Genomic DNA, 21,153 nt, shown 5'->3' with positions numbered 1-21,153 from the left:
TTTGAACTGACATAGTTTATTGATTGCTGGGTAAATGCTCTGTTTTGAACTGACATAGTTTATTGAGTGCTGGGAACATGCTCTGTGTTGAACTGACATAGTTTATTGAGTGCTGGGTACATGCTCTGTGTTGAACTGACATAGTTTATTGAGTGCTGGGTAAATGCTCTGTGTTGAACTGACATAGTTTAATGAGTGCTGGGTAAATGCTCTGTGTTGAACTGACATAGTTTATTGAGTGCTGGATAAATGCTCTGTGTTGAACTGACATAGTTTATTGAGTGCTGGGTAAATGCTCTGTGTTGAAATGCCATAGTTTATTGAGTACTGGGTAAATGCTCTGTGTTGAACTGACATAGTTTATTGAGTGCTGGGTAAATGCTCTGTGTTGAACTGACATAGTTTATTGAGTGCTGGGTAAATGCTCTGCTTGGAACTGACATAGTTTATTGAATGCTGGGTAAATGCTCTGTGTTGAACTGACACAGTTTATTGAGTGCTGGGTAAATGCTCTGTGTTGAACTGACATAGTTTATTGAGTGCTGGGTAAATGCTCTGTGTTGAACTGACATAGTTTATTGAATGCTGGGTAAATGCTCTGTGTTGAACTGACATAGTTTATTGAGTGCTGGATAAATGCTCTGTTTTGAACTGACATAGTTTATTGAGTGCTGGATAAATGCTCTGTGTTGAACTGACATAGTTTATTGAGTGCTGGGTAAATTCTCTGCTTGGAACTGACATAGTTTATTGAATGCTGGGTAAATGCTCTGTGTTGAACTGACATAGTTTATTGAGTGCTGGGTAAATGCTCTGTGTTGAACTGACATAGTTTATTGAGTGCTGGGTAAATGCTCTGCTTGGAACTGACATAGTTTATTGAATGCTGGGTAAATGCTCTGTGTTGAACTGACATAGTTTATTGAGTGCTGGGTAAATGCTCTGTGTTGAACTGACATAGTTTATTGAGTGCTGGGTAAATGCTCTGTGTTGAACTGACATAGTTTATTGAATGCTGGGTAAATGCTCTGTGTTGAACTGACATAGTTTATTGAGTGCTGGGTAAATGCTCTGCTTGGAACTGACATAGTTTATTGAATGCTGGGTAAATGCTCTGTGTTGAACTGACATAGTTTATTGAGTGCTGGGTAAATGCTCTGTGTTGAACTGACATAGTTTATTGAGTACTGGGTAAATGCTCTGTGTTGAACTGACATAGTTTATTGAGTGCTGGATAAATGCTCTGTGTTGAACTGACATAGTTTAATGAGTGCTGGGTAAATGCTCTGTGTTGAACTGACATAGTTTATTGAGTGCTGGATAAATGCTCTGTGTTGAACTGACAGTTTATTGAGTGCTGGATAAATGCTCTGTTTTGAACTGACATAGTTTATTGAGTGCTGGATAAATGCTCTGTGTTGAACTGACATAGTTTATTGAGTGCTGGGTAAATGCTCTGCTTGGAACTGACATAGTTTATTGAATGCTGGGTAAATGCTCTGTGTTGAACTGACATAGTTTATTGAGTGCTGGGTAAATGCTCTGTGTTGAACTGACATAGTTTATTGAGTGCTGGGTAAATGCTCTGCTTGGAACTGACATAGTTTATTGAATGCTGGGTAAATGCTCTGTGTTGAACTGACATAGTTTATTGAGTGCTGGGTAAATGCTCTGTGTTGAACTGACATAGTTTATTGAGTACTGGGTAAATGCTCTGTGTTGAACTTACATAGTTTATTGAGTGCTGGGTAAATGCTCTGTGTTGAACTGACATAGTTTATTGAGTACTGGGTAAATGCTCTGTGTTGAACTGACATAGTTTATTGAGTGCTGGATAAATGCTCTGTGTTGAACTGACAGTTTATTGAGTGCTGGATAAATGCTCAGTTTTGAACTGACATAGTTTATTGAGTGCTGGATAAATGCTCTGTGTTGAACTGACATAGTTTATTGAGTGCTGGGTAAATGCTCTGCTTGGAACTGACATAGTTTATTGAATGCTGGGTAAATGCTCTATGTTGAACTGACATAGTTTATTGAGTGCTGGGTAAATGCTCTGTGTTGAACTGACATAGTTTATTGAGTGCTGGGTAAATGCTCTGCTTGGAACTGACATAGTTTATTGAATGCTGGGTAAATGCTCTATGTTGAACTGACATAGTTTATTGAATGCTGGGTAAATGCTCTGTGTTGAACTGACATAGTTTATTGAGTGCTGGGTAAATGCTCTGTGTTGAACTGACATAGTTTATTGAGTGCTGGGTAAATGCTCTGCTTGGAACTGACATAGTTTATTGAATGCTGGGTAAATGCTCTATGTTGAACTGACATAGTTTATTGAATGCTGGGTAAATGCTCTGTGTTGAACTGACATAGTTTATTGAGTGCTGGGTAAATGCTCTGTGTTGAAATGACATAGTTTATTGAGTACTGGGTAAATGCTCTGTGTTGAACTGACATAGTTTATTGAGTGCTGGGTAAATGCTCTGTGTTGAACTGACATAGTTTATTGAGTGCTGGGTAAATGCTCTGCTTGGAACTGACATAGTTTATTGAATGCTGGGTAAATGCTCTGTGTTGAACTGACACAGTTTATTGAGTGCTGGGTAAATGCTCTGTGTTGAACTGACATAGTTTATTGAGTGCTGGGTAAATGCTCTGTGTTGAACTGACATAGTTTATTGAATGCTGGGTAAATGCTCTGTGTTGAACTGACATAGTTTATTGAGTGCTGGATAAATGCTCTGTTTTGAACTGACATAGTTTATTGAGTGCTGGATAAATGCTCTGTGTTGAACTGACATAGTTTATTGAGTGCTGGGTAAATTCTCTGCTTGGAACTGACATAGTTTATTGAATGCTGGGTAAATGCTCTGTGTTGAACTGACATAGTTTATTGAGTGCTGGGTAAATGCTCTGTGTTGAACTGACATAGTTTATTGAGTGCTGGGTAAATGCTCTGCTTGGAACTGACATAGTTTATTGAATGCTGGGTAAATGCTCTGTGTTGAACTGACATAGTTTATTGAGTGCTGGGTAAATGCTCTGTGTTGAACTGACATAGTTTATTGAGTGCTGGGTAAATGCTCTGTGTTGAACTGACATAGTTTATTGAATGCTGGGTAAATGCTCTGTGTTGAACTGACATAGTTTATTGAGTGCTGGGTAAATGCTCTGCTTGGAACTGACATAGTTTATTGAATGCTGGGTAAATGCTCTGTGTTGAACTGACATAGTTTATTGAGTGCTGGGTAAATGCTCTGTGTTGAACTGACATAGTTTATTGAGTACTGGGTAAATGCTCTGTGTTGAACTGACATAGTTTATTGAGTGCTGGATAAATGCTCTGTGTTGAACTGACATAGTTTAATGAGTGCTGGGTAAATGCTCTGTGTTGAACTGACATAGTTTATTGAGTGCTGGATAAATGCTCTGTGTTGAACTGACAGTTTATTGAGTGCTGGATAAATGCTCTGTTTTGAACTGACATAGTTTATTGAGTGCTGGATAAATGCTCTGTGTTGAACTGACATAGTTTATTGAGTGCTGGGTAAATGCTCTGCTTGGAACTGACATAGTTTATTGAATGCTGGGTAAATGCTCTGTGTTGAACTGACATAGTTTATTGAGTGCTGGGTAAATGCTCTGTGTTGAACTGACATAGTTTATTGAGTGCTGGGTAAATGCTCTGCTTGGAACTGACATAGTTTATTGAATGCTGGGTAAATGCTCTGTGTTGAACTGACATAGTTTATTGAGTGCTGGGTAAATGCTCTGTGTTGAACTGACATAGTTTATTGAGTGCTGGGTAAATGCTCTGCTTGGAACTGACATAGTTTATTGAATGCTGGGTAAATGCTCTGTGTTGAACTGACATAGTTTATTGAGTGCTGGGTAAATGCTCTGTGTTGAACTGACATAGTTTATTGAGTACTGGGTAAATGCTCTGTGTTGAACTTACATAGTTTATTGAGTGCTGGATAAATGCTCTGTGTTGAACTGACATAGTTTAATGAGTGCTGGGTAAATGCTCTGTGTTGAACTGACATAGTTTATTGAGTGCTGGATAAATGCTCTGTGTTGAACTGACAGTTTATTGAGTGCTGGATAAATGCTCAGTTTTGAACTGACATAGTTTATTGAGTGCTGGATAAATGCTCTGTGTTGAACTGACATAGTTTATTGAGTGCTGGGTAAATGCTCTGCTTGGAACTGACATAGTTTATTGAATGCTGGGTAAATGCTCTATGTTGAACTGACATAGTTTATTGAGTGCTGGGTAAATGCTGTGTGTTGAACTGACATAGTTTATTGAGTGCTGGGTAAATGCTCTGTGTTGAACTGACATAGTTTATTGAGTGCTGGGTAAATGCTGTGTGTTGAACTGACATAGTTTATTGAGTGCTGGGTAAATGCTCTGTGTTGAACTGACATAGTTTATTGAGTGCTGGGTAAATGCTGTGCTTGGAACTGACATAGTTTATTGAGTGCTGGGTAAATGCTCTGTGTTGAACTGACATAGTTTATTGAATGCTGGGTAAATGCTCTGTTTCGAACTGACATAGTTTAATGAGTGCTGGGTAAATGCTCTGTTTTGAACTGACATAGTTTATTGAGTGCTTTGTAAATGCTCTGTGTTGAACTGACATAGTTTAATGAGTGCTGGGTAAATGCTCTGTTTTGAACTGACATAGTTTATTGATTGCTGGGTAAATGCTCTGTTTTGAACTGACATAGTTTATTGAGTGCTGGGAACATGCTCTGTGTTGAACTGACATAGTTTATTGAGTGCTGGGTACATGCTCTGTGTTGAACTGACATAGTTTATTGAGTGCTGGGTAAATGCTCTGTGTTGAACTGACATAGTTTAATGAGTGCTGGGTAAATGCTCTGTGTTGAACTGACATAGTTTATTGAGTGCTGGATAAATGCTCTGTGTTGAACTGACATAGTTTATTGAGTGCTGGGTAAATGCTCTGTGTTGAAATGCCATAGTTTATTGAGTACTGGGTAAATGCTCTGTGTTGAACTGACATAGTTTATTGAGTGCTGGGTAAATGCTCTGTGTTGAACTGACATAGTTTATTGAGTGCTGGGTAAATGCTCTGCTTGGAACTGACATAGTTTATTGAATGCTGGGTAAATGCTCTGTGTTGAACTGACACAGTTTATTGAGTGCTGGGTAAATGCTCTGTGTTGAACTGACATAGTTTATTGAGTGCTGGGTAAATGCTCTGTGTTGAACTGACATAGTTTATTGAATGCTGGGTAAATGCTCTGTGTTGAACTGACATAGTTTATTGAGTGCTGGATAAATGCTCTGTTTTGAACTGACATAGTTTATTGAGTGCTGGATAAATGCTCTGTGTTGAACTGACATAGTTTATTGAGTGCTGGGTAAATTCTCTGCTTGGAACTGACATAGTTTATTGAATGCTGGGTAAATGCTCTGTGTTGAACTGACATAGTTTATTGAGTGCTGGGTAAATGCTCTGTGTTGAACTGACATAGTTTATTGAGTGCTGGGTAAATGCTCTGCTTGGAACTGACATAGTTTATTGAATGCTGGGTAAATGCTCTGTGTTGAACTGACATAGTTTATTGAGTGCTGGGTAAATGCTCTGTGTTGAACTGACATAGTTTATTGAGTGCTGGGTAAATGCTCTGTGTTGAACTGACATAGTTTATTGAATGCTGGGTAAATGCTCTGTGTTGAACTGACATAGTTTATTGAGTGCTGGGTAAATGCTCTGCTTGGAACTGACATAGTTTATTGAATGCTGGGTAAATGCTCTGTGTTGAACTGACATAGTTTATTGAGTGCTGGGTAAATGCTCTGTGTTGAACTGACATAGTTTATTGAGTACTGGGTAAATGCTCTGTGTTGAACTGACATAGTTTATTGAGTGCTGGATAAATGCTCTGTGTTGAACTGACATAGTTTAATGAGTGCTGGGTAAATGCTCTGTGTTGAACTGACATAGTTTATTGAGTGCTGGATAAATGCTCTGTGTTGAACTGACAGTTTATTGAGTGCTGGATAAATGCTCTGTTTTGAACTGACATAGTTTATTGAGTGCTGGATAAATGCTCTGTGTTGAACTGACATAGTTTATTGAGTGCTGGGTAAATGCTCTGCTTGGAACTGACATAGTTTATTGAATGCTGGGTAAATGCTCTGTGTTGAACTGACATAGTTTATTGAGTGCTGGGTAAATGCTCTGTGTTGAACTGACATAGTTTATTGAGTGCTGGGTAAATGCTCTGCTTGGAACTGACATAGTTTATTGAATGCTGGGTAAATGCTCTGTGTTGAACTGACATAGTTTATTGAGTGCTGGGTAAATGCTCTGTGTTGAACTGACATAGTTTATTGAGTACTGGGTAAATGCTCTGTGTTGAACTTACATAGTTTATTGAGTGCTGGGTAAATGCTCTGTGTTGAACTGACATAGTTTATTGAGTACTGGGTAAATGCTCTGTGTTGAACTGACATAGTTTATTGAGTGCTGGATAAATGCTCTGTGTTGAACTGACAGTTTATTGAGTGCTGGATAAATGCTCAGTTTTGAACTGACATAGTTTATTGAGTGCTGGATAAATGCTCTGTGTTGAACTGACATAGTTTATTGAGTGCTGGGTAAATGCTCTGCTTGGAACTGACATAGTTTATTGAATGCTGGGTAAATGCTCTATGTTGAACTGACATAGTTTATTGAGTGCTGGGTAAATGCTCTGTGTTGAACTGACATAGTTTATTGAGTGCTGGGTAAATGCTCTGCTTGGAACTGACATAGTTTATTGAATGCTGGGTAAATGCTCTATGTTGAACTGACATAGTTTATTGAATGCTGGGTAAATGCTCTGTGTTGAACTGACATAGTTTATTGAGTGCTGGGTAAATGCTCTGTGTTGAACTGACATAGTTTATTGAGTGCTGGGTAAATGCTCTGTGTTGAACTGACATAGTCTATTGAATGCTGGGTAAATGCTCTGTGTTGAACTGACATAGTTTATTGAGTGCTGGGTAAATGCTGTGTGTTGAACTGACATAGTTTATTGAGTGCTGGGTAAATGCTCTGCTTGGAACTGACATAGTTTATTGAATGCTGGGTAAATGCTCTGTGTTGAACTGACATAGTTTATTGAGTGCTGGGTAAATGCTCTGTGTTGAACTGACATAGTTTATTGAGTGCTGGGTAAATGCTCTGCTTGGAACTGACATAGTTTATTGAATGCTGGGTAAATGCTCTGTGTTGAACTGACATAGTTTATTGAGTGCTGGGTAAATGCTCTGTGTTGAACTGACATAGTTTATTGAGTGCTGGGTAAATGCTCTGCTTGGAACTGACATAGTTTATTGAATGCTGGGTAAATGCTCTGTGTTGAACTGACATAGTTTATTGAGTGCTGGGTAAATGCTCTGTGTTGAACTGACATAGTTTATTGAGTACTGGGTAAATGCTCTGTGTTGAACTTACATAGTTTATTGAGTGCTGGATAAATGCTCTGTGTTGAACTGACATAGTTTATTGAGTGCTGGGTAAATGCTCTGCTTGGAACTGACATAGTTTATTGAATGCTGGGTAAATGCTCTATGTTGAACTGACATAGTTTATTGAATGCTGGGTAAATGCTCTGTGTTGAACTGACATAGTTTATTGAGTGCTGGGTAAATGCTCTGTGTTGAACTGACATAGTTTATTGAGTGCTGGGTAAATGCTCTGTGTTGAACTGACATAGTTTATTGAGTGCTGGGTAAATGCTCTGTGTTGAACTGACATAGTCTATTGAATGCTGGGTAAATGCTCTGTGTTGAACTGACATAGTTTATTGAGTGCTGGGTAAATGCTGTGTGTTGAACTGACATAGTTTATTGAGTGCTGGGTAAATGCTCTGCTTGGAACTGACATAGTTTATTGAATGCTGGGTAAATGCTCTGTGTTGAACTGACATAGTTTATTGAGTGCTGGGTAAATGCTCTGTGTTGAACTGACATAGTTTATTGAGTGCTGGGTAAATGCTCTGCTTGGAACTGACATAGTTTATTGAATGCTGGGTAAATGCTCTGTGTTGAACTGACATAGTTTATTGAGTGCTGGGTAAATGCTCTGTGTTGAACTGACATAGTTTATTGAGTGCTGGGTAAATGCTCTGCTTGGAACTGACATAGTTTATTGAATGCTGGGTAAATGCTCTGTGTTGAACTGACATAGTTTATTGAGTGCTGGGTAAATGCTCTGTGTTGAACTGACATAGTTTATTGAGTACTGGGTAAATGCTCTGTGTTGAACTTACATAGTTTATTGAGTGCTGGATAAATGCTCTGTGTTGAACTGACATAGTTTAATGAGTGCTGGGTAAATGCTCTGTGTTGAACTGACATAGTTTATTGAGTGCTGGATAAATGCTCTGTGTTGAACTGACAGTTTATTGAGTGCTGGATAAATGCTCAGTTTTGAACTGACATAGTTTATTGAGTGCTGGATAAATGCTCTGTGTTGAACTGACATAGTTTATTGAGTGCTGGGTAAATGCTCTGCTTGGAACTGACATAGTTTATTGAATGCTGGGTAAATGCTCTGTGTTGAACTGACATAGTTTATTGAGTGCTGGGTAAATGCTCTGTGTTGAACTGACATAGTTTATTGAGTGCTGGGTAAATGCTCTGCTTGGAACTGACATAGTTTATTGAATGCTGGGTAAATGCTCTGTGTTGAACTGACATAGTTTATTGAGTGCTGGGTAAATGCTCTGTGTTGAACTGACATAGTTTATTGAGTGCTGGGTAAATGCTCTGCTTGGAACTGACATAGTTTATTGAATGCTGGGTAAATGCTCTGTGTTGAACTGACATAGTTTATTGAGTGCTGGGTAAATGCTCTGTGTTGAACTGACATAGTTTATTGAGTACTGGGTAAATGCTCTGTGTTGAACTTACATAGTTTATTGAGTGCTGGATAAATGCTCTGTGTTGAACTGACATAGTTTAATGAGTGCTGGGTAAATGCTCTGTGTTGAACTGACATAGTTTATTGAGTGCTGGATAAATGCTCTGTGTTGAACTGACAGTTTATTGAGTGCTGGATAAATGCTCAGTTTTGAACTGACATAGTTTATTGAGTGCTGGATAAATGCTCTGTGTTGAACTGACATAGTTTATTGAGTGCTGGGTAAATGCTCTGCTTGGAACTGACATAGTTTATTGAATGCTGGGTAAATGCTCTATGTTGAACTGACATAGTTTATTGAGTGCTGGGTAAATGCTCTGTGTTGAACTGACATAGTTTATTGAGTGCTGGGTAAATGCTCTGCTTGGAACTGACATAGTTTATTGAATGCTGGGTAAATGCTCTATGTTGAACTGACATAGTTTATTGAATGCTGGGTAAATGCTCTGTGTTGAACTGACATAGTTTATTGAGTGCTGGGTAAATGCTCTGTGTTGAACTGACATAGTTTATTGAGTGCTGGGTAAATGCTCTGTGTTGAACTGACATAGTCTATTGAATGCTGGGTAAATGCTCTGTGTTGAACTGACATAGTTTATTGAGTGCTGGGTAAATGCTGTGTGTTGAACTGACATAGTTTAATGAGTGCTGGGTACATGCTCTGTGTTGAACTGACATAGTTTATTGAGTGCTGGGTAAATGCTGTGTGTTGAACTGACATAGTTTATTGAGTGCTGGGTAAATGCTCTGTGTTGAACTGACATAGTTTATTGAGTGCTGGGTAAATGCTGTGTGTTGAACTGACATAGTTTATTGAGTGCTGGGTAAATGCTCTGTGTTGAACTGACATAGTTTATTGAGTGCTGGGTAAATGCTGTGCTTGGAACTGACATAGTTTATTGAGTGCTGGGTAAATGCTCTGTGTTGAACTGACATAGTTTATTGAATGCTGGGTAAATGCTCTGTTTCGAACTGACATAGTTTAATGAGTGCTGGGTAAATGCTCTGTGTTGAACTGACATAGTTTATTGAGTGCTGGGTACATGCTCTGTGTTGAACTGACATAGTTTATTGAGTACTGGGTAAATGCTGTGTGTTGAACTGACATAGTTTAATGAGTGCTGGGTACATGCTCTGTGTTGAACTGACATAGTTTATTGAGTGCTGGGTACATGCTCTGTGTTGAACTGACATAGTTTAATGAGTGCTGGGTAAATGCTCTGTTTTGAACTGACATAGTTTATTGAGTGCTGGGTACATGCTCTGTGTTGAACTGACATAGTTTAATGAGTGCTGGGTAAATGCTCTGTTTTGAACTGACATAGTTTATTGAGTGCTGGGTAAATGCTCTGTTTTGAACTGACATAGTTTATTGAGTGCTGGGTAAATGCTCTGTGTTGAACTGACATAGTTTAATGAGTGCTGGGTAAATGCTCTGTGTTGAACTGACATAGTTTATTGAGTGCTGGATAAATGCTCTGTGTTGAACTGACATAGTTTATTGAGTGCTGGATAAATGCTCTGTTTTGAACTGACATAGTTTATTGAGTGCTGGATAAATGCTCTGTGTTGAACTGACATAGTTTATTGAGTGCTGGGTAAATTCTCTGCTTGGAACTGACATAGTTTATTGAATGCTGGGTAAATGCTCTGTGTTGAACTGACATAGTTTATTGAGTGCTGGGTAAATGCTCTGTGTTGAACTGACATAGTTTATTGAGTGCTGGGTAAATGCTCTGCTTGGAACTGACATAGTTTATTGAATGCTGGGTAAATGCTCTGTGTTGAACTGACATAGTTTATTTAGTGCTGGGTAAATGCTCTGTGTTGAACTGACATAGTTTATTGAGTGCTGGGTAAATGCTCTGTGTTGAACTGACATAGTTTATTGAATGCTGGGTAAATGCTCTGTGTTGAACTGACATAGTTTATTTAGTGCTGGGTAAATGCTGTGTGTTGAACTGACATAGTTTAATGAGTGCTGGGTACATGCTCTGTGTTGAACTGACATAGTTTATTGAGTGCTGGGTAAATGCTCTGTGTTGAACTGACATAGTTTATTGAGTACTGGGCAAATGCTGTGTGTTGAACTGACATAGTTTAATGAGTGCTGGGTACATGCTCTGTGTTGAACTGATATAGTTTATTGAGTGCTGGGTACATGCTCTGTGTTGAACTGACATAGTTTAATGAGTGCTGGGTAAATGCTCTGTTTTGAACTGACATAGTTTATTGAGTGCTGGGTACATGCTCTGTGTTGAACTGACATAGTTTAATGAGTGCTGGGTAAATGCTCTGTTTTGAACTGACATAGTTTATTGAGTGCTGGGTAAATGCTCTGTTTTGAACTGACATAGTTTATTGAGTGCTGGGTACATGCTCTGTGTTGAACTGACATAGTTTATTGAGTGCTGGGTACATGCTCTGTGTTGAACTGACATAGTTTATTGAGTGCTGGGTAAATGCTCTGTGTTGAACTGACATAGTTTATTGAGTGCTGGGTACATGCTCTGTGTTGAACTGACATAGTTTATTGAGTGCTGGGTACATGCTCTGTGTTGAACTGACATAGTTTATTGAGTGCTGGGTAAATGCTCTGTGTTGAACTGACATAGTTTAATGAGTGCTGGGTAAATGCTCTGTGTTGAACTGACATAGTTTATTGAGTGCTGGATAAATGCTCTGTGTTGAACTGACATAGTTTATTGAGTGCTGGGTAAATGCTGTGTGTTGAACTGACATAGTTTATTGAGTGCTGGGTAAATGCTCTGTGTTGAACTGACATAGTTTATTGAGTGCTGGGTAAATGCTGTGTGTTGAACTGACATAGTTTATTGAGTGCTGGGTAAATGCTCTGTGTTGAACTGACATAGTTTATTGAGTGCTGGGTAAATGCTGTGCTTGGAACTGACATAGTTTATTGAGTGCTGGGTAAATGCTCTGTGTTGAACTGACATAGTTTATTGAATGCTGGGTAAATGCTCTGTGTTGAACTGACATAGTTTATTGAGTGCTGGGTAAATGCTCTGCTTGGAACTGACATAGTTTATTGAATGCTGGGTAAATGCTCTGTGTTGAACTGACATAGTTTATTGAGTGCTGGGTAAATGCTCTGTGTTGAACTGACATAGTTTATTGAGTACTGGGTAAATGCTCTGTGTTGAACTGACATAGTTTATTGAGTGCTGGATAAATGCTCTGTGTTGAACTGACATAGTTTAATGAGTGCTGGGTAAATGCTCTGTGTTGAACTGACATAGTTTATTGAGTGCTGGATAAATGCTCTGTGTTGAACTGACAGTTTATTGAGTGCTGGATAAATGCTCTGTTTTGAACTGACATAGTTTATTGAGTGCTGGGTAAATGCTCTGTGTTGAACTGACATAGTTTATTGAGTGCTGGGTACATGCTCTGTGTTGAACTGACATAGTTTATTGAGTACTGGGTAAATGCTGTGTGTTGAACTGACATAGTTTAATGAGTGCTGGGTACATGCTCTGTGTTGAACTGACAGTTTATTGAGTGCTGGGTACATGCTCTGTGTTGAACTGACATAGTTTAATGAGTGCTGGGTAAATGCTCTGTTTTGAACTGACATAGCTTATTGAGTGCTGGGTACATGCTCTGTGTTGAACTGACATAGTTTAATGAGTGCTGGGTAAATGCTCTGTTTTGAACTGACATAGTTTATTGAGTGCTGGGTAAATGCTCTGTTTTGAACTGACATAGTTTATTGAGTGCTGGGTAAATGCTCTGTGTTGAACTGACATAGTTTAATGAGTGCTGGGTAAATGCTCTGTGTTGAACTGACATAGTTTATTGAGTGCTGGATAAATGCTCTGTGTTGAACGGACATAGTTTATTGAATGCTGGATAAATGCTCTGTTTTGAACTGACATAGTTTATTGAGTGCTGGATAAATGCTCTGTGTTGAACTGACATAGTTTATTGAGTGCTGGGTAAATTCTCTGCTTGGAACTGACATAGTTTATTGAATGCTGGGTAAATGCTCTGTGTTGAACTGACATAGTTTATTGAGTGCTGGGTAAATGCTCTGTGTTGAACTGACATAGTTTATTGAGTGCTGGGTAAATGCTCTGCTTGGAACTGACATAGTTTATTGAATGCTGGGTAAATGCTCTGTGTTGAACTGACAGTTTATTGAGTGCTGGGTAAATGCTCTGTGTTGAACTGACATAGTTTATTGAGTGCTGGGTAAATGCTCTGTGTTGAACTGACATAGTTTATTGAATGCTGGGTAAATGCTCTGTGTTGAACTGACATAGTTTATTTAGTGCTGGGTAAATGCTGTGTGTTGAACTGACATAGTTTAATGAGTGCTGGGTACATGCTCTGTGTTGAACTGACATAGTTTATTGAGTGCTGGGTAAATGCTCTGTGTTGAACTGACATAGTTTATTGAGTACTGGGTAAATGCTGTGTGTTGAACTGACATAGTTTAATGAGTGCTGGGTACATGCTCTGTGTTGAACTGATATAGTTTATTGAGTGCTGGGTACATGCTCTGTGTTGAACTGACATAGTTTAATGAGTGCTGGGTAAATGCTCTGTTTTGAACTGACATAGTTTATTGAGTGCTGGGTAAATGCTCTGTTTTGAACTGACATAGTTTATTGAGTGCTGGGTAAATGCTCTGTGTTGAACTGACATAGTTTAATGAGTGCTGGGTAAATGCTCTGTGTTGAACTGACATAGTTTATTGAGTGCTGGATAAATGCTCTGTGTTGAACTGACATAGTTTATTGAATGCTGGATAAATGCTCTGTTTTGAACTGACATAGTTTATTGAGTGCTGGATAAATGCTCTGTGTTGAACTGACATAGTTTATTGAGTGCTGGGTAAATTCTCTGCTTGGAACTGACATAGTTTATTGAATGCTGGGTAAATGCTCTGTGTTGAACTGACATAGTTTATTGAGTGCTGGGTAAATGCTCTGTGTTGAACTGACATAGTTTATTGAGTGCTGGGTAAATGCTCTGCTTGGAACTGACATAGTTTATTGAATGCTGGGTAAATGCTCTGTGTTGAACTGACAGTTTATTGAGTGCTGGGTAAATGCTCTGTGTTGAACTGACATAGTTTATTGAGTGCTGGGTAAATGCTCTGTGTTGAACTGACATAGTTTATTGAATGCTGGGTAAATGCTCTGTGTTGAACTGACATAGTTTATTTAGTGCTGGGTAAATGCTGTGTGTTGAACTGACATAGTTTAATGAGTGCTGGGTACATGCTCTGTGTTGAACTGACATAGTTTATTGAGTGCTGGGTAAATGCTCTGTGTTGAACTGACATAGTTTATTGAGTACTGGGTAAATGCTGTGTGTTGAACTGACATAGTTTAATGAGTGCTGGGTACATGCTCTGTGTTGAACTGATATAGTTTATTGAGTGCTGGGTACATGCTCTGTGTTGAACTGACATAGTTTAATGAGTGCTGGGTAAATGCTCTGTTTTGAACTGACATAGTTTATTGAGTGCTGGGTACATGCTCTGTGTTGAACTGACATAGTTTAATGAGTGCTGGGTACATGCTCTGTGTTGAACTGACATAGTTTATTGAGTGCTGGGTAAATGCTCTGTGTTGAACTGACATAGTTTATTGAGTACTGGGTAAATGCTGTGTGTTGAACTGACATAGTTTAATGAGTGCTGGGTACATGCTCTGTGTTGAACTGATATAGTTTATTGAGTGCTGGGTACATGCTCTGTGTTGAACTGACATAGTTTAATGAGTGCTGGGTAAATGCTCTGTTTTGAACTGACATAGTTTATTGAGTGCTGGGTACATGCTCTGTGTTGAACTGACATAGTTTAATGAGTGCTGGGTAAATGCTCTGTTTTGAACTGACATAGTTTATTGAGTGCTGGGTAAATGCTCTGTGTTGAACTGACATAGTTTAATGAGTGCTGGGTAAATGCTCTGTGTTGAACTGACATAGTTTATTGAGTGCTGGATAAATGCTCTGTGTTGAACTGACATAGTTTATTGAGTGCTGGATAAATGCTCTGTTTTGAACTGACATAGTTTATTGAGTGCTGGATAAATGCTCTGTGTTGAACTGACATAGTTTATTGAGTGCTGGGTAAATTCTCTGCTTGGAACTGACATAGTTTATTGAATGCTGGGTAAATGCTCTGTGTTGAACTGACATAGTTTATTGAGTGCTGGGTAAATGCTCTGTGTTGAACTGACATAGTTTATTGAGTGCTGGGTAAATGCTCTGCTTGGAACTGACATAGTTTATTGAATGCTGGGTAAATGCTCTGTGTTGAACTGACATAGTTTATTTAGTGCTGGGTAAATGCTCTGTGTTGAACTGACATAGTTTATTGAGTGCTGGGTAAATGCTCTGTGTTGAACTGACATAGTTTATTGAATGCTGGGTAAATGCTCTGTGTTGAACTGACATAGTTTATTTAGTGCTGGGTAAATGCTGTGTGTTGAACTGACATAGTTTAATGAGTGCTGGGTACATGCTCTGTGTTGAACTGACATAGTTTATTGAGTGCTGGGTAAATGCTCTGTGTTGAACTGACATAGTTTATTGAGTACTGGGCAAATGCTGTGTGTTGAACTGACATAGTTTAATGAGTGCTGGGTACATGCTCTGTGTTGAACTGATATAGTTTATTGAGTGCTGGGTACATGCTCTGTGTTGAACTGACATAGTTTAATGAGTGCTGGGTAAATGCTCTGTTTTGAACTGACATAGTTTATTGAGTGCTGGGTACATGCTCTGTGTTGAACTGACATAGTTTAATGAGTGCTGGGTAAATGCTCTGTTTTGAACTGACATAGTTTATTGAGTGCTGGGTAAATGCTCTGTTTTGAACTGACATAGTTTATTGAGTGCTGGGTACATGCTCTGTGTTGAACTGACATAGTTTATTGAGTGCTGGGTACATGCTCTGTGTTGAACTGACATAGTTTATTGAGTGCTGGGTAAATGCTCTGTGTTGAACTGACATAGTTTATTGAGTGCTGGGTACATGCTCTGTGTTGAACTGACATAGTTTATTGAGTGCTGGGTACATGCTCTGTGTTGAACTGACATAGTTTATTGAGTGCTGGGTAAATGCTCTGTGTTGAACTGACATAGTTTAATGAGTGCTGGGTAAATGCTCTGTGTTGAACTGACATAGTTTATTGAGTGCTGGATAAATGCTCTGTGTTGAACTGACATAGTTTATTGAGTGCTGGGTAAATGCTGTGTGTTGAACTGACATAGTTTATTGAGTGCTGGGTAAATGCTCTGTGTTGAACTGACATAGTTTATTGAGTGCTGGGTAAATGCTGTGTGTTGAACTGACATAGTTTATTGAGTGCTGGGTAAATGCTCTGTGTTGAACTGACATAGTTTATTGAGTGCTGGGTAAATGCTGTGCTTGGAACTGACATAGTTTATTGAGTGCTGGGTAAATGCTCTGTGTTGAACTGACATAGTTTATTGAATGCTGGGTAAATGCTCTGTGTTGAACTGACATAGTTTATTGAGTGCTGGGTAAATGCTCTGCTTGGAACTGACATAGTTTATTGAATGCTGGGTAAATGCTCTGTGTTGAACTGACATAGTTTATTGAGTGCTGGGTAAATGCTCTGTGTTGAACTGACATAGTTTATTGAGTACTGGGTAAATGCTCTGTGTTGAACTGACATAGTTTATTGAGTGCTGGATAAATGCTCTGTGTTGAACTGACATAGTTTAATGAGTGCTGGGTAAATGCTCTGTGTTGAACTGACATAGTTTATTGAGTGCTGGATAAATGCTCTGTGTTGAACTGACAGTTTATTGAGTGCTGGATAAATGCTCTGTTTTGAACTGACATAGTTTATTGAGTGCTGGGTAAATGCTCTGTGTTGAACTGACATAGTTTATTGAGTGCTGGGTACATGCTCTGTGTTGAACTGACATAGTTTATTGAGTACTGGGTAAATGCTGTGTGTTGAACTGACATAGTTTAATGAGTGCTGGGTACATGCTCTGTGTTGAACTGACAGTTTATTGAGTGCTGGGTACATGCTCTGTGTTGAACTGACATAGTTTAATGAGTGCTGGGTAAATGCTCTGTTTTGAACTGACATAGTTTATTGAGTGCTGGGTACATGCTCTGTGTTGAACTGACATAGTTTAATGAGTGCTGGGTAAATGCTCTGTTTTGAACTGACATAGTTTATTGAGTGCTGGGTAAATGCTCTGTTTTGAACTGACATAGTTTATTGAGTGCTGGGTAAATGCTCTGTGTTGAACTGACATAGTTTAATGAGTGCTGGGTAAATGCTCTGTGTTGAACTGACATAGTTTATTGAGTGCTGGATAAATGCTCTGTGTTGAACTGACATAGTTTATTGAATGCTGGATAAATGCTCTGTTTTGAACTGACATAGTTTATTGAGTGCTGGATAAATGCTCTGTGTTGAACTGACATAGTTTATTGAGTGCTGGGTAAATTCTCTGCTTGGAACTGACATAGTTTATTGAATGCTGGGTAAATGCTCTGTGTTGAACTGACATAGTTTATTGAGTGCTGGGTAAATGCTCTGTGTTGAACTGACATAGTTTATTGAGTGCTGGGTAAATGCTCTGCTTGGAACTGACATAGTTTATTGAATGCTGGGTAAATGCTCTGTGTTGAACTGACAGTTTATTGAGTGCTGGGTAAATGCTCTGTGTTGAACTGACATAGTTTATTGAGTGCTGGGTAAATGCTCTGTGTTGAACTGACATAGTTTATTGAATGCTGGGTAAATGCTCTGTGTTGAACTGACATAGTTTATTTAGTGCTGGGTAAATGCTGTGTGTTGAACTGACATAGTTTAATGAGTGCTGGGTACATGCTCTGTGTTGAACTGACATAGTTTATTGAGTGCTGGGTAAATGCTCTGTGTTGAACTGACATAGTTTATTGAGTACTGGGTAAATGCTGTGTGTTGAACTGACATAGTTTAATGAGTGCTGGGTACATGCTCTGTGTTGAACTGATATAGTTTATTGAGTGCTGGGTACATGCTCTGTGTTGAACTGACATAGTTTAATGAGTGCTGGGTAAATGCTCTGTTTTGAACTGACATAGTTTATTGAGTGCTGGGTACATGCTCTGTGTTGAACTGACATAGTTTAATGAGTGCTGGGTAAATGCTCTGTTTTGAACTGACATAGTTTATTGAGTGCTGGGTAAATGATCTGTTTTGAACTGACATAGTTTATTGAGTGCTGGGTACATGCTCTGTGTTGAACTGACATAGTTTATTGAGTGCTGGGTACATGCTCTGTGTTGAACTGACATAGTTTATTGAGTTCTGGGTAAATGCTCTGTGTTGAACTGACATAGTTTATTGAGTGCTGGGTACATGCTCTGTGTTGAACTGACATAGTTTATTGAGTGCTGGGTACATGCTCTGTGTTGAACTGACATAGTTTATTGAGTGCTGGGTAAATGCTCTGTGTTGAACTGACATAGTTTAATGAGTGCTGGGTAAATGCTCTGTGTTGAACTGACATAGTTTATTGAGTGCTGGATAAATGCTCTGTGTTGAACTGACATAGTTTATTGAGTGCTGGGTAAATGCTGTGTGTTGAACTGACATAGTTTATTGAGTGCTGGGTAAATGCTCTGTGTTGAACTGACATAGTTTATTGAGTGCTGGGTAAATGCTGTGTGTTGAACTGACATAGTTTATTGAGTGCTGGGTAAATGCTCTGTGTTGAACTGACATAGTTTATTGAGTGCTGGGTAAATGCTGTGCTTGGAACTGACATAGTTTATTGAGTGCTGGGTAAATGCTCTGTGTTGAACTGACATAGTTTATTGAATGCTGGGTAAATGCTCTGTGTTGAACTGACATAGTTTATTGAGTGCTGGGTAAATGCTCTGCTTGGAACTGACATAGTTTATTGAGTGCTGGATAAATGCTCTGTGTTGAACTGACATAGTTTAATGAGTGCTGGGTAAATGCTCTGTGTTGAACTGACATAGTTTATTGAGTACTGGGTAAATGCTCTGTGTTGAACTGACATAGTTTATTGAGTGCTGGATAAATGCTCTGTGTTGAACTGACAGTTTATTGAGTGCTGGATAAATGCTCTGTGTTGAACTGACATAGTTTATTGAGTGCTGGGTAAATGCTCTGCTTGGAACTGACATAGTTTATTGAATGCTGGGTAAATGCTCTGTGTTGAACTGACATAGTTTATTGAGTGCTGGGTAAATGCTCTGTGTTGAACTGACATAGTTTATTGAGTGCTGGGTAAATGCTCTGCTTGGAACTGACATAGTTTATTGAATGCTGGGTAAATGCTCTGTGTTGAACTGACATAGTTTATTGAGTGCTGGGTAAATGCTCTGTGTTGAACTGACATAGTTTATTGAGTACTGGGTAAATGCTCTGTGTTGAACTGACATAGTTTATTGAGTGCTGGATAAATGCTCTGTGTTGAACTGACATAGTTTAATGAGTGCTGGGTAAATGCTCTGTGTTGAACTGACATAGTTTATTGAGTGCTGGATAAATGCTCTGTGTTGAACTGACAGTTTATTGAGTGCTGGATAAATGCTCTGTTTTGAACTGACATAGTTTATTGAGTGCTGGATAAATGCTCTGTGTTGAACTGACATAGTTTATTGAGTGCTGGGTAAATGCTCTGTGTTGAACTGACATAGTTTATTGAGTGCTGGGTAAATGCTCTGTGTTGAACTGACATAGTTTATTGAGTACTGGGTAAATGCTCTGTGTTGAACTGACATAGTTTATTGAGTGCTGGATAAATGCTCTTTGTTGAACTGACATAGTTTAATGAGTGCTGGGTAAATGCTCTGTGTTGAACTGACATAGTTTATTGAGTGCTGGATAAATGCTCTGTGTTGAACTGACAGTTTATTGAGTGCTGGATAAATGCTCTGTTTTGAACTGACATAGTTTATTGAGTGCTGGATAAATGCTCTGTGTTGAACTGACATAGTTTATTGAGTGCTGGGTAAATGCTCTGCTTGGAACTGACATAGTTTATTGAATGCTGGGTAAATGCTCTATGTTGAACTGACATAGTTTATTGAGTGCTGGGTAAATGCTCTGTGTTGAACTGACATAGTTTATTGAGTGCTGGGTAAATGCTCTGCTTGGAACTGACATAGTTTATTGAATGCTGGGTAAATGCTCTGTGTTGAACTGACATAGTTTATTGAGTGCTGGGTAAATGCTCTGTGTTGAACTGACATAGTTTATTGAGTGCTGGGTAAATGCTCTGTGTTGAACTGACAGAGTCTATTGAATGCTGGGTAAATGCTCTGTGTTGAACTGACATAGTTTATTGAGTGCTGGGTAAATGCTGTGTGTTGAACTGACATAGTTTAATGAGTGCTGGGTACATGCTCTGTGTTGAACTGACATAGTTTATTGAGTGCTGGGTAAATGCTGTGTGTTGAACTGACATAGTTTATTGAGTGCTGGGTAAATGCTCTGTGTTGAACTGACATAGTTTATTGAGTGCTGGGTAAATGCTGTGTGTTGAACTGACATAGTTTATTGAGTGCTGGGTAAATGCTCTGTGTTGAACTGACATAGTTTATTGAGTGCTGGGTAAATGCTGTGCTTGGAACTGACATAGTTTATTGAGTGCTGGGTAAATGCTCTGTGTTGAACTGACATAGTTTATTGAATGCTGGGTAAATGCTCTGTTTCGAACTGACATAGTTTAATGAGTGCTGGGTAAATGCTCTGTGTTGAACTGACATAGTTTATTGAGTGCTGGCTACATGCTCTGTGTTGAACTGACAGTTTATTGAGTGCTGGATAAATGCTCTGTGTTGAACTGACATAGTTTATTGAGTGCTGGGTAAATGCTCTGCTTGGAACTGACATAGTTTATTGAATGCTGGGTAAATGCTCTGTGTTGAACTGACATAGTTTATTGAGTGCTGGGTAAATGCTCTGTGTTGAACTGACATAGTTTATTGAGTGCTGGGTAAATGCTCTGCTTGGAACTGACATAGTTTATTGAATGCTGGGTAAATGCTCTGTGTTGAACTGACATAGTTTATTGAGTGCTGGGTAAATGCTCTGTGTTGAACTGACATAGTTTATTGAGTGCTGGGTAAATGATGTGCTTGGAACTGACATAGTTTATTGAGTGCTGGGTAAATGCTCTGTGTTGAACTGACATAGTTTAATGAGTGCTGGGTAAA

The sequence above is a fragment of the Salvelinus fontinalis genome, chromosome 28, assembly GCF_029448725.1.
Source record: "Salvelinus fontinalis isolate EN_2023a chromosome 28, ASM2944872v1, whole genome shotgun sequence".
In the NCBI taxonomy this organism is placed as follows: domain Eukaryota; kingdom Metazoa; phylum Chordata; class Actinopteri; order Salmoniformes; family Salmonidae; genus Salvelinus; species Salvelinus fontinalis.
Note: the sequence above shows the minus strand (reverse complement) of the source record.